Source organism: Balaenoptera ricei, chromosome 2 (genome assembly GCF_028023285.1).
Source record: "Balaenoptera ricei isolate mBalRic1 chromosome 2, mBalRic1.hap2, whole genome shotgun sequence".
NCBI lineage: Eukaryota > Metazoa > Chordata > Mammalia > Artiodactyla > Balaenopteridae > Balaenoptera > Balaenoptera ricei.
Window position 1 is genome coordinate 33,501,193 of NC_082640.1, and position 13,513 is coordinate 33,514,705.

The 13,513-nt window shown below is 39.9% G+C and overlaps 1 protein-coding gene across 4 annotated transcripts in view; it reads left to right on the forward strand.

The window, feature by feature from the left end:
* Positions 1–3,055: 3,055 nt before the first annotated feature.
* The window catches only part of ZFAND6 (zinc finger AN1-type containing 6), a 75,326-nt gene continuing 64,868 nt past the window's right edge, over positions 3,056–13,513 (forward strand). Inside the window, exon 1 of one of the 4 annotated variants that reach the window (XM_059912316.1) lies at positions 3,056–3,221. The gene's annotated coding sequence lies outside the window, so the exon portion shown is untranslated. Of the gene's footprint in view, positions 3,222–13,026; positions 13,050–13,513 lie in introns of those variants that run through there. The other 3 variants (XM_059912313.1, XM_059912314.1, XM_059912315.1) reach the window with 3 other exon arrangements.

Genomic DNA, 13,513 nt, shown 5'->3' on the forward strand with positions numbered 1-13,513 from the left:
CAAACTCTTTCTCTTTTCCTCCAACCTCCATTTCCTCCTTCTTGGTCTCCCCTGTGAATTCCTACACTTCTCCGTGAACGCTCAATGTCAGAACCCCCAGGGCTCAGTTCTTGGTCTTCTTTGTACTCACTTCCTGCTCAGTCTCAAGGCTTTAAGTACCATTTATATGATGATGACTCCCAAACCAATATCTTCCCCTCACCTGAGCCCCAGCTCCAGCGATATACATCCAACTGCCCACCTGACATCTCCGTGTAAACATAATCTCGAATGCAACGTGTGCCGAAAGAATCTCCTGATCTCCATCCTGCTCCCTCTTTCAGTTGCACAAGCCAAAAACCTGGATGTTGCCTTTGACTCTTCACTGTCCCCCGCTACGTCCCATCTATCAAGAAATTCTGTTGGCTCTATTGGTCCAAGTCACCGCTCTCTCTCACGTGGATGCAGACAGTATCCTCCTAAAAGTTCCTGCTTCTACCCTGTTTGCCCTGTTAGTCCACTCTCAACATGACAGGAAGAATGATCCTTTAAAATCTAAGTCAGATCATGTTACTTTTCTGCTCAAAACCATGCACTGGCTCTACAGTAAAAGCCAATGGCCCCCCCAGGCCCTACGTGAGCAGGTCCTCCCTACCTCCCTAACTTCCTCTCCTGTTCTCCCCAGCTCACCTGGCTCTAGGAACACCAATTTCCTGGCCGTTCCTGCCTTGGGGCCCATGTTCTAACAGTTCTCTCAGTCTGGAATGCTCTTCTCCCTGGTATTCAGGACTACACCCTCATCTCTTACAATTCTATTCAAACCTCACTTTCTCAATGAAGCCTACCTTGACTGCTCTGTTTAACACTGCAACCCACCCTCCCACATCCTCTACCCTGCTCTACTTTTTCTTCAGTCTATATACCACTTGCCATCTTCTAACTCACAACATAAATACTTATTATGTTTTTTGTGTCTCCCCCATTAGAATGAAAAATCTATAAAGGTAGTGATCTTTGTTTTGTTTGCTGATGTTTCCCAGACTCATAAAAGATTGAGACCCAGAGAGGTTGAGTATTGCTCAATGTCTCTGAGTAACACGTTTGATTAGGGATCTGAACCCTGGCCAAAATCCTAAGTTCTTTTCATATAGTTCTTCTACCCAGTGACAAGAGGGCAGTGAACAGCTGAAAGTACCCCAGGTGGCCCAGGCTGCAAAATTATTCCTAGTACCAGAAGAATCCACCAAACTGTTATAATTCACCATTTCCTCTCCTTATAGTTCTTGTTCTATAATGGCTTCCCATTTCCCACTAAGTAAAGTCAACTAACTACTCAATTTGGCTTCGAAGATCTGTAAAATAATTGACCCTAACACTATCTCTAGTCTCCATTATAACCTGATCTCCAGTCCCCATTATCAGGGATGATGTCCTTGGGCAAAATCCTCTTTTGTTGCATTAGTCCATTGTTTGTATGTACATTTTTAAAATTAAATTTGAATGCATTTTAAAACCACATTTTGAATACCTTTAGGCCCTGGGCAAGACCCTCCAGTTTACTACTAGCTCCCTTCTTTGGCTTACACTAGATGTAACTTCACAGGACACTCCTTACCTTGCTCCTGAAGCATCTGTTTGACACGGCGTAACATTTCACATTCTGTTCTTCAAACCCTGCACTGCATCTTCCAGCCTCTTTAGGGGAGCAGGAAAATGCTTCTTTTGGTTCCCAGCAGGCTGGGCCGTATGCACTCTTCAGTGCCAAAAACCAATGCCACCTTCTCCTTGAAAACTTCTTTCTGGCCCCTATCTCTCCTCTATAATTAACTGCTTCTTATCCCAAACCCCTATTTCAAAACACCTTACCTTTACAGTCAGTCACCTCAAAATCTCCCCCCAGCGCCACCCGACTAGGGTGAGAATAGTGAGATACTTAAGCTTAAAATTTAAAGGGGCACCAAAAATCTCAGTAATCAAGATAAATAATATTTTAATTACTATATATTTTTAAAATTAAATTAAATTCATTCACTTTTTTTGGCGGGGCATGTGGGATCTTAGTTCCCCAACCAGGGATCGAACCCTCGCCCCCTGCATTGGAAGAGTGGAATCTTCACCACTGGACCGCCAGGGAAGTCCCTAATACTATATTTTTTAAACATCAAAATTAGGTCCAAAAAAAAGATTCATGAACAAAACATCAAATATAAAATTAAAGAGGATCCTCAGGACTCGGTCCGCCTCCTACCTGCTGGCCCCATCCGAACCCCTCTTTCACGGTAGGACTGAATATCCTCGAACTCCGATCTTGTACTTCTTGAACTGCATGTGAGCCCGAAGGCCGAAAAACTGCGGGAGAGCCGTTCTCATCACCCCACGCCCCAGCTCAGTAGCGCGGCCTGCTCCACTCAGCCGGGAAGCGGACACGCTCTTCTGGAAACTCTGGGAGCCGGGTGCCTGTGGGGGCGTGTGTGTCGGTGCATATATATGTGTGTGTGTGGCACACGTGTGCACGCGCGCTTCTCTTCTTCCTTCTCTTTCCAAGCCACGGCTCAGGGCGGGGCAGAGTACTGCCTTCGAGTGCACACCCAGACCCTGGACTTTGCGCTTGCAAAGATGGAGTGGGGGCACGAGGTTGCACGTGGGGAGAGCTCGGAATTCCTCTTGCACAACTGGCAGGTGGAGCGCAACTCTTTCTGGCGCCTCAATCCGGGACAGGAACATGGGACTCCCTTCGAGGTAGCAGAGGGACCTGAACCTATCTGCCCCCGACCCATCACATCTCCTCGAAACCCCTCGAAACGTCCTCCCGCCGCCGGGAAGAAGCCCCCAGGGCGAGCGGAGGAAGGAACAGTGGAGGCGGAGAGGGCGGAGGAGCGTCTCCCCTCGCTCCGCCCCGCCTCTTCTCTGGGCCGTAGCCAATCGCTGCGCGCTCCGAGCCCTGGCCCCGCCCCTCACCACCGGCTCCCGCCTGCGGCTCCGCCCCGGCCGGTGATAATTAGGCTGCGGGCGGGGGGGGGTGCCGCGTCAGCGGTAGGAGTCGGCCAATCCTGGAGCTCTCCTCCGCGGCCGCGTCACAGGCCGAACAACCAAACAGAAAAGTTTAATAAACAGCAGGCGGAGGGGCTGGTGGCGGCGGCCGGGCCGGGGCGAGCAGCGGTTCGGTGGCTTCACCTGTCCCCATTCACCGGCGGCGACCGGCGGAGGCGGGCAGCGCGTCAGGCGGAGAGAGCCGCCGCCAGGTGAGGACCGCGGCCCACAGGGCCCTGGCGGCCCGGCGCCACCCCTCCCCCTCTCACTCCCTTCCCCCACTCGGCTGAGGCTGAGGCGAGGCCCGCCCCCGGCTCTTCCCGGCCCGGGGGAGCCGGAAGCGGAGGGCGGCCGGCGGGCGCAGCAGGTGGTGGGCCGGCCGCTCGCTCGCGGGCCCGGGCCGGGCGTTTGCTGAGGGGCGAGGGGATTCCCGGCCCCGGGGGCAGGGGCCGGGGCGCAGCGGGCCCCCTCGGGCGCGCGCCCGGCGCTCGCGGTCCGGGGCTTCCCGCCGGGGGCGGGGGCGGGGGCTGGCGCGCAGAGGTCGAATTCCCCCTCCCTGCGGGCCTCGGGGGCCGCTGCGCTCGCCGCTCGCACCCGGTGCCAAGCAGTTGGTGGGTGAGGGGTCGGAGGGAACCCGGGCACCCTCGGGCGCGTCCCTGTCACCAGCCCTGGTCAAGTTCCCCGCCCCGCGGCTCTGAGCCTGAATCCTTTTTGGAATGTTTTTCACCTGCGGTGTTTTCAGAAGCCGGCAAGGGGGAAAGTCTAGCAAGTCGGACTAGAAAAGGGGATTGGGGTCGGTCTCTTTTTCCTCTGCTGCTGTTTGGTGGACTCAGGATTTCTGAGTTTTCTTCTCAAATAGTATTTTCAAGTTGCCGTCTAGCTACGTAAACAAGTACAGCAGAATATTGTGTTTGAAATAATTTTAACTTTACGTTGAAAGCTTGTGCTAAACCACACGATTAAGGTGCTCTGATGATTTATCTTAACAGCTAGAAGGTCGTTCAACATTGTGAAGAAGTTAAGGGGGGTTACGCACAGACCATTTATGTTTAAAGTTGTTTGGCGGTAAAAACTGGTTAGTTTTTAATGGTTTAATGCTCCGATAAAGAGATTTAAAGTCCTCTTGCAGATTAAATTCGGAATGTGACTTTTTAATGTAAAATCCCATACACTTTTAAGGTTAGTTATGTAATATTTATATTGCCAATTTTAGGACACTTGCCAAGTTTCCCATAGTCTAGGGCTTCAGGGGAAAATGTTCTCTTTCTGCAAAATTCCCAAACAGGTTGTCTTTTAACTTTTTTTCTTTAACGTTTTAAAACACATTTAATGAGACAGGGATCGCAAAGGTGTACATGAGGAGTATTTAGGGGTTGTTGGATTATTATCTTGATTGTAGTGATAATTTCCTGTGCCACAACAGATCACATTTTACACTTTAAAGTATGTGCAGTTTATTGTATGTCACTTATACCTCCATAAAGCCCTTTTTTAAAAAGCCAAGTATTCAAAGTATATTTGATACCACAAAAGTATGAATACACACAATACGGTATAAAGAGATAAAATATAATACAAACCCACGATTTGCACCCCCAAACCAGTAACTGGAACATTACCAAAACTTACATATGTTTATGAGTTTCTTACCTGTCTTATACCTCTGCCTCTCCTTACTGAGGTAATCATTTCAGTTTAGTGGATTTTGTTTACCATTCTGTTTCGTTTTTTAGAAAGTTTCATCACATAACGTTTGTGTGCTCAGTGTGTTTAGTTTGCTTTTCTTTTGAGCTTTATAAAAGTAGTACGCGACTGTAGTTCAGTCCTTTCATTGCTGTACAATATTGTGTTAATCTTCCGTAACTCATGGGGCTTCAGATTATGTTTTTGATTTTGCTTTGCTGTCAACAGCTGTGGTTTATGAACATTTCTTGTTTCCTGGCTCCTGGTGCACAAGTGCGAGTTTCTTTAGAGTAAATGTAGATTTCATTGGGAAGTTTTAGGTAGTCAGGAGTAAAATAGATTGAAATACTAGAAATAAAATAAATGAAAAACTTTAGGATTCTCTTTTATGTTTTAATGGAAGATTCATATCCGTAGTGGTTGGTTCACAGTTTTTGAACATTTGCATGAGAAACCAGGGTTCCTGTTAATCTGTATACAGTGAATCTTTTCCTTGGAAATCCTGTGGTAAGAAGTCTGGCACTATTTGATACCTCCATTTTCAGTGCAAAATGTAAGCATAGTAGAAAAAACACTTGATTGGGTATAAAATAAATCACTCTGTGTTCCTCCTTCCCCCTTTGTAGTCTCTGGCAAGTTACTTAAAACTTCTCTTGTGCCTTAGTATACTCATGTAAAAGAAACCTGTCCTAAGTTTATCCTTTCAGTTATGCAGACTTTAGTTAAGGGAAGCACATATCAAATGGCAGAGCCTTTAAGGAAAAGGATTAGGGCCAAAGTGTTATTCTCTGGAATTACATTAAGTGTGTCCTTGGGAACATTTTTGGAGAAAGCTGTGTGGTGAGTATTTACCGGGATATGTTAACCACACATTTAAGTACTTTTTATTTCCTTTGCCTCAGATTTGGGAGTGCTTTTATTTATCATGCAAACAGCAATGCAAAGACAAATTAGGGAGCAGGATTAACTTCCTGAAAACGGTGTGTGTGTAAGTAATATGAGGTTATGTATATCTTTGAATAAGCTGTTTTTTATTTAAAGGCATGAGAGATGGGGTGTGTGTGTGTTTTAAACAGTGTATGCAGCCTGCAGACAAATGTCAGGATGCTTTGTTTTGATAGGGCTATTTTATCGTGTTAAAAAAAAAACAAACTCACTTTTGTATTTGATTATTAGGGCATTTTTTTTTCAAACTTTCAGAAAAGTTACAAAGAATAAATAATCATTAACATTTTGGCAGGTATACCCCCAGTCTTTCTGTTTTTGTGTATTCTTCATATCCTAAACAACTAAATGTTGAATTGTAAACAGTACTAGACTGCTTCTATCTTCAAAACTTATCCCAAATATGATCCGTCTCAACATCTTTGTTGTACGAAAGATGGTGGTAGTAGTCACCTAACTGGTATCTTTGCTTCAACATTCTCTCCCCTACTGTCTACTTACTTTTCCTGTGCAGAACAATCATTTAAATGTATAAATTAGATTATGTTATTCCCAGACTCAAAACCCTCCACAACTTTTCAGTACAAAATAAATTCAAACTTTTTTATACCCTAGACCAGCAATGTCCAATGGAAATATAATAGGAGTTACAAATGCGAGCCACATAAGAAATTTAAAATTTTCTGATAGCCACATTTACAAAAAAAAAGGGAGAGAAACAGGTGAAATATTTTTTTAACCCAAAAATATTATGATTCAACAAGTAATCAGTATAAGAAATTATTAATGGGGTATTTTACTTATCTTTTTTCAGACTGTCTTCGCAATTCGTTGTTTTTTCCACTTCAGGTACTTTTTAGGCTGGCCTTGCTTGTGGCTACAGATTGGACGGTGCTGCTCGAGACTATCAGGCCTGCCAGCATCATACACTTATCTCCTGCCACTCTCCCCTGACTCATGTACCCCCAGTAATACTGGTCTTTTGGGGGGTTCATGAGCATGCCAAGCTTAGTTCTCTTAAAATTGTTTTTCCTTCTGCCTGGAACACTCAATCGTGTTGTGCTCAAAAGTCACTCCTTTTGAGATGCCTTCTCAGACCACTTTCCCTGACGACTCTGTTACCCTTCTTCGTTTCCTTTTAGAACCTAACATCTGAAATGATTTATTTGGTTATTGTCTGTATCCCCTGCTTGAATGTAAACTGCTGGGGGGCACAGGATTTCCTCATGTTTATCATTAGGTCCCCATACATTAAAAATATAATTTTTAAAAGGTGCATACCATTTCATCTCATGAAAGTACTGTAATTTAACTAGTCACCTGTCGTGTATAACGTGTTACTTTATCCCATTTTCACTATTATAATGTGGTGAAGAACATCTTAAGAGCTAAATCTTACTATGTATTTCTCATTCCTTTAGGATTCAGCCTGTCTTAAAATTGCTTAAAGGATGTAAACATTTTTTGTCTTTTAATAAATACTGACAAATCTTGTCTTAAAAGTTTGACTAACATAGTATAAAGTTGACCAAACCTGTGTAAAGTTTGACTGAAAATATGAGAGAATACACATTTCCTCCATATCTTTACCAAGAAATAGTATTTTCTTTCCTTCTTTCCCTTTCCGTAAGATTATTTATTTCTTAGACTAATTAATTATGATAATGAGTAGAGATATAGGTTTTGGACATCTAGTTTGTCTTTGGCTCATTTGGGGTGGTGTTTTATATTTGCGATACCCTTTTTAGCCTTTTATATATTTAGGATAGCCACCCTTTGACACATACTACAAACATTTTCCCTGACTCTTCATTAGCCTTTCATTTGTTTACGATATATTTTTTTTAATAACGTAGAAGAGTTTTTACCTTTTAAGAAGTTTAGGTTAATACTTTCTTTTTATATTTAGCTTCTACTTTCATATTTAATGGATTCTCTTACCCAGATAACTGTTTTCTTCTAGTTTTTTTGTGGTTTCATTTTTCACATCTATCTCTTTTCTGTTCATCCCGGATTTATTTTGACATAACATGTGAAGTGAAATAATTGTCCTTATTTTTTGCTAGTTGGACATTGTGCTAAGTGCTGAGTATACAATGATAAAAATGATACAAGGTCTTTGCTCTCATGGAGTTTACAGTCTGTTGGAAAAGCTAGGCTATTAACAAACCGATGAGTAAACAGTTTTCAGATTTTGATAAGTGCTGGGAAGGAAAGAAATAGGGTGTGTTGATAGAGATTAGAAGGTGCTAGTTGGATGTCCTGAGAATATAATGTTTAAAGTTAGTGGTGATACTAAAGTGTGTTTGGGGAGTTTTCTTAGCTTCCCCAGTCTGTCAGAACATTAAAAAAATAATGACACACTGAACTTTTTCTGTAAAATTTTTTTGTAAAAATTGCCTTGCAGACAGCTTCAAACCCCACCCTACCCACTCCACCCCGTATCTTCCAGTTGGATTACTGCCTTAACGCTTGTCCTGTATAGAAAATTTGGAACTGTGATTCTGAGTTCTAAGATCAGGAAAGTGCTGGGGGAAATTTCCCAAGTAAAGGGAACTGCTAGCACAAAGGGGACGAAAAGTACCTGGCTTGATTTAGGATTTGACCGAGATTGGAATGACTGGAGTTTACTGAGTGAAGAGAGTGGGACAGACTTTATTGCAAGACTTATTATTTCCAAGTGGTAAGGCTGCTTCCACTTCGCCGCCACCTTCCTATCCTATTTATATTCCATGATCCAAATCAGTCGCCTGCAAATAACTTTGTTTTGCTCCTTGATACTTTCCTTCATTATTTCTACTGTATTTTCACTTTTTTCCCATTCAGGATCTTTGCATATGCTGTCCCCGTTTGCTTCATTGTGATTTCCTTGATGAATTAATCCTTAATGCTGGCAAAAGAGGTTAAGTTCTTCTGTTGGCTGTATTTACTCTTTTCACATTGGACACATGTGCTTTGTTTTAGCATCTTTTTCTTCTAAAGCTGTGCTTTCCAATCTGGTAGTTACTAGCCATTTGTGGCTATTTATTATTAACTAAAATTAAATAATACAAAAAAATTCATATCCTCAGGCTTACTAGTCACATTTCAGGTGCTCAGTAGCCACATGTGACTAGTGGCTATTATAATGGACAGCAGAGATAGTCTTTTGCAACAATGAAAATTTATCTTAATTTATAAGTAATCATGTGGCTAATAGCTATGGTATTTTATTTAAGTAGCCACATCTGGCTATTGAAATATGGCAAGTCTGAATTGAGATGTGCTGTAAGTATGAAATAAGAACTTGATTTCTAGCACAAAAAAGGGAAAAGAGCTCAATTTTTAAAATATTGATTACATATTGAAGTAATGCTTCATTACTTTAAAAAATGCTTTTACATGTTTTGTGTTAAATAAAATATTACATTTAATTTAACTTTATTGAAATGTTTTAGCGTGGCCACTAGAAAATGGAAAATAGTATGTGGCTTGCATTGTTTTTTTGCTGGACAGCCCTGGTCTAACTCTAGACTGTAAGTTTCTACAATGGAGAGACAGTTCACCATGGCGTCCACAGCAGCTAGTGGTGCCCAGCATATAGTAGGTGTTCAGAAAGTTAGATGAATGAATAAACTTTTCAATAGGTAGAGAATGCTCCTTATTCAACTTGTGCTTTTTAAAATTGTTGGTTTTCTTCATGACTAAAATTAAAAGTGTTTTCCTGTGACTTGAGAAAAGAAGCTTTTCTTTTGATAGCTATATAAAAATTATCCTTATGAAATAATTGCTATGCATCATTCGTCTTTTGGGTTTTTTGGGTTTTTCTGGTTTTTTTTTTCCTGGCTTAGGCTGCTAAAGAAAGGCGAATTTAAAGTCTGCCAATCTGTTTTCTTTCATTTTTCTACATCTAGCAGTTTACTTAGATGATCTATTGCATGTTATTTGGCACATGAAAATTTATGACTATTAAATCTAAATAGGGCTTCCCTGGTGGCGCAATGGTTGAGAATCTGCCTGCCAATGCAGGGGACACGGGTTCGTGCCCCGGTCCGGGAAGATCCCACATGCCGCGGAGCAACTGGGCCCGTGAGCCACAATTACTGAGCCTGCGCGTCTGGAGCCTGTACTCCGCAACAAGAGAGGCGGCGATAGTGAGAGGCCCACGCACCGCGATGAAGAGTGGCCCCCGCTTGCCACAACTAGAGAAAGCCCTCGTACAGAAACGAAGACCCAACACAGCCATAAATAAAATAAATAAATAAATCTAAATAATTGAGGGTTATGAGTGCTTTTTCCTTTACTTATATTTCGGTCTCAATATTATGATCTTTGTTCCTTTTTAATTTACATTTATTGGTGACCTTGTTTATTCCTTTAGACTTAAAGCAATTTACTGTCTTATAGAAAGACATCTTTTCTATCAGCTTGGTTTATGCTTTCTTATCTGTTTATTTTCTTAATGTTTCCTTTGTGTTTAGTATTTTGCTGAATGGGCCATCACCACCCTCCCTCTCTCCCCGATTCTCACCTTGTATTTTTTTCCCTTAATGAGTTAGAAGATAGTCATCAGGAGTTGCAAACTCAAATACATACCTCACTTTTGTAGACACCATGTATTTGTCAGGGAAATATTTAATTTTTTTTTCCTCTGTTAGTTGGTGTTTTTCAGACTTTATCCTTAGTGACCCTAGTCATGTTTTTGCTAATGTCAGGGTGGTCCTTTCATCTACTACTGCCTTAACTACCTGTATTTATATTTTATATTTTATATTATATATAAAATACATTTTATATTATACCTGTAATTATATTTATATAGCTCCCAGGGATACTACTGCCAAGGATTAATTTCTGTTGTAGGAAGAATAGTTTGAGCTATTCTCAGTGCTTAAAAATTCTATGGAAGTTTTCACCCTGCTCTGTATGTACCAAAAGTTGTTCCTAATAGTCTAGGTATTGATTCTTTATATAGGGTCTTTTTAATCAAAAGTGAAATGAGACCAAGTTGTTCAGTGGCTTGTGCTCTTCTAAATTGTTTTCAGTTGATAGGTTTGGGAAAACCTCTGAACTCCCACAAAAAATACACAATACGTCCTTTGAATACTTGATGTTCAAAAAGTGGTATTGTCACATGCAATCTGGGAGCCTTGAAGCTTTTGCAGCCTCCCTGTTCCTATGAAGCAATATTGTTTTCAAATAATCTCAGTTGTGGTAATGCTTTTTTTTTTTTTTTTTTTGGTAATGCTTTCTTTTCATTTATTTTTGCTGTTGTTTTCTTCTACTATGGATTTAGAAGAGGAATAAAATACCCTTAATTTTAACCTGTAAGCCACCTAAAATGATTCAACTTGAAGTTCTTTCAAGTAGGTCCTGGAGATCTTTGAACAATCTGGAATAGCTAAGTCTATATTTCTCTTTTCTGTTGGTTATAGATTGAGAGTGGTGTTGGTGTTAAATTAGTGTATGTTCTATGCGTTTGTTTTCCACAGATAATTAACTTCTATGTGAAAAATTAGTATTAGAACAAAGGTTCATTTGGTTCCCATAACTGTCTACTAATTTTATGCTTGGCAAATTTTAAGATTAAAATGTTTGCCATCATTTTTCTATAACCCTGTAAAGTTTTGGCCACCTAAAACTTGTTTTACGATTAACTCAAGTTCTATGCGGTAACTCAAATTATGTATTTTTTCTGTTGTTTGTTCCTGTACCTCTTCGGCTTCCAGTGTCCTTTTGCAAGTGTTCACACAGTGGGAAGAAAACCTGAACTTGACTCGTGAAGTACTGGGCATTCACAGCCATGAATCCTTGCAAAGGATTTTGGGACTAGACCTCTGTGAATTGGCTCTTTCAATTTGTCCACTTAAAAGGCATAATAGATTATGCAGCTGTTTGGGCTTCTGCAGGGTATTACTCCATATTCATGTCTAGTTGCAATTATGTGAATTTTCAGTTTCTTACAAAGACTTCTCTTTGTATTCAAAACAAGTTTGTTGGCTTTATGTTGTTCTAATATATGAATTTTCTTTGAGGAAAAATGCTTGAAAGGTTTTTAACTTAGAAAACTAAATTCAAATTAAAAATTATATAAACATACTGAATATATTTTAAGAAGGAGCTACGCTAATTTGCTTTAATTTTGAATCTTTTTATAAATCAGTCAATTTTTGGTAGAGGTGAATATTATTTAAATGTCATTCAATCAGATAATGATTAATGTCAGAGTAATAGTTAATGGATCAAGCTCCTAAAACCATACACAGTTTTAATTAAAATAAACATAATAAAATACAGCAAATTTAGTAATGTACAAAGTGACTATAGGTCTTTTTTGTTGAAAAATCAGAATCTCTGTAGTAAAAATAACATTTAACGTAACTTACTATTTTAAGAGGCGTATGTATACCCTTCAGCTGTACCTTAGGGTTTCCATGCCACATTAAAGTAATACTTAAGTAGGGTGCAAAATAGTGTCCACCCATCTCTTAAAAAAAAAAATAATTTTTTAAAAAAACAACTTAAACCATCCCAAACTTTATACCTGAACATGTTCATTAGAACAAGTTGCCTTCTCCTTTTATAGATATCCATTTGCAGTGGATAAGCATTATCCTTGCAAAAACTCGCGTCAGACCTGTAAATGTGGTAATATAGAAATAATGTTTCTGCCTCATTTTTCTTCAGTTTCAAATAGAATTATCAGTCTGATGTCACTGAAAATTTCACTCTATTCTTGTGATACTGAGAACGTAAGTATCAGTGAATTTGATAGCTTAGAAATGAAATTTTTGCATTCAGTGTTTTAGTGCTATGTATTTTCACTCAAGATGTGGTTTTATGTTTAAGTCTTAGAGAAAAGACTGTTTTGTTCTTATTAGCAAAATTTTGCAGTGGATTTTCTGTTGCTGTTTTAAAATTTTCATACAAAATGTGAACTGTATTGAAAAAGGAGTCTTGTCTTTATAAAGCATAACTTCACCTTCAGGCTCTGTAAAGAATATCAAATGATTTAGCTTAAAAGCATTGTATTTTAAACAGTTGGTCGCTGAACTGCAAATTAATGCTGCTTCTGTGAGATTTTCATTTCTGTTACTTGGTTTATTTATTTTTTACCTAGACAAAAGGGTAAGCAAATAGTATGTGATGGGAAAACTGAAACATTACCTACTGTTCCTTTAAGAAACCAGCTTATCCAGGGGGTTTTAGTGTGTTTACCTAACCTGCTAGCAAGGAAAAGTTCTTTAAAATAATGGATATTAGCCGTATCCAATCACAATTATCAGTTTCACTAACAGGGAGGAGATTTTACTCTTCAGCCACTAAAATTGGAGAAGGTGGAGCTTGGTATTCAGGTTTGGTTGCTTTGGAGTACAGCTTCAAGTGAAGTTAATCTGAGGTGAAGCAAACAGAAAATTGTGGAGGTTTTGTTGGTAGGATTTTTGTTCTAATCTTTTAATGATCCTTTATTTTACACTTTTGCTCCTTTATGCTTCTGTGTATGTCAGGTTTTGTCATTGTTGCTATTTTCTGATGCAAACTGAACATTAAAATTAAGCAGGGAAGCAGAACAAAAGGGCTGTTTGGACAGGAAATAGGTGTTCAGAGAAGCAAACTTGACTTTCTTTATCATTACTTTTAGTTCAGAATTTAAGTGTCATTAAAAAATCCTTGAATAAAAATCATCTCCAGTAACAGGCTTTTCTCTTGGATTGGATGTTTGAGGAGTCATTTGTCAGTTTTTGTAAATGACATCTTGAGGAGGTCTATTTGATATGTCATTTTCCATAAACTTAAGATGTTAAGTTGCTAAAAGACATATATATGTGGGTAGGGTTAAGTTGGTCCTTTTTAAAGAATTGAAATGCCAGCTGTTTTTTTTTTTATCCCCCAGTAT